Below are 1,390 nucleotides of genomic sequence, written 5' to 3'. Positions count from 1 at the left end.
GAGGGGTTTATCTAGCCTGGATTCCCTGTGTTTGGGGCTCTTATCTGTAGCAGTGCACATGTTCTGGCCTAATCCAATTTCATAGGTAGGATTGAGGTCATGATAGTTGGGGAAACGAAGCTTTAAAGAACTAGAGGAAAGTCGTGTATTTCATCAGTGCTATACTGCACCCTGATTGGCTCATCTCTTCCTTGTGACCTTTCTGTGAGGGGATGTCCAATTGTCTACAGATGGGTGTTGGGTCTCCAGGCCACCCCCATTCACATTGGTATCATTTTGTTCTGGGTCTTAGATGCCTGATACCTGATCCCATCAACACCTCATGATCACACAGGCTGGTGTACTTCTTCCACGTGGGCTTTGTTGCTTCTCAGCTAGATGGCTGTTTATTTATCTACCAGGCACCATCAACTTTCTTCACATTTGCTCATGTACCCATTTTGTCTTCAGCGATCATGTTGGGGAGGTGAGCATCACAGAATGTCAGATTATTAAAACAAAGTGTTCTTGTGTTGAGGGAGTGTGAGAAACAGAAAGATTTCTTCCAAGTTGTCTCCCCCAAATACTATATGCCAAACTTAGCTGCTTGCTACTCAAGGTAAATGACTATACACTTGGAGGTCAACGAAAGCAGCTCAGAGGTTATGCTCCCTAGGGGTTATCAGCCATCTAGAGAAATCAGACTGTATAGTCCGTCCCACTCCCTTCTGATAAGGATTGTCGTAGATTGTTTCCCTAAAGGAGAACCCAGAGAGGTCAAGGCCACCCAAGGGTGATCAAGGTTACGCCGCCATATTGAATCTAGGGTCCGCCCATCTTGTCACATGTATACCCCTAGTCCCTCCCCTTCCTATCATGTGCACACCTCTAGCTCATCCTCTTCCTGTTACACCTATGCCCATTGTATATCCCCCTCCTATTGCTTGTATGCCGATTGTACTGCCCCTTCCTGTGAAGTGTGGTTACCTGTAATCACGCCCCTCTAAGAGTTATAACCCTTGGTTAGCAATCAACTAAATGGGGTCTCCTGCTCGTGGTCTCCAGCCGGCCGGCTGTCTCTGCCCCACCTCACCTCGGCCCATGCTCTGCACGGACCTGGCTGATAAGATTATGGCCATCCAGGAGGTGTCTACCATGAAAGGAGTCTGACTCCGTTATTTGAATCTCTCTTCTATCTCTCATGCTCTCTATGACTTTACTATAATCTTTATGTAGCTCAACCGTACAGTTACGCCTATCGAACCCACAATTAGTTGTGGGGGACTGGCCAATTAGCCCCCACAATCGCTGCTTTTTAGGGATGTGTAGTACTCCATTGTATGTATGTACCACAATTTTTTAATCCATTCATCTGTTGATGGAAATTTGGGTTGTTTCCAACTTGCAATTG

The sequence above is a fragment of the Echinops telfairi genome, unplaced genomic scaffold, assembly GCF_000313985.2.
Source record: "Echinops telfairi isolate 266 unplaced genomic scaffold, ASM31398v2 ScPeMD7_7457;HRSCAF=8495, whole genome shotgun sequence".
Taxonomy (NCBI): Eukaryota; Metazoa; Chordata; class Mammalia; order Afrosoricida; family Tenrecidae; genus Echinops; species Echinops telfairi.
Note: the sequence above shows the minus strand (reverse complement) of the source record.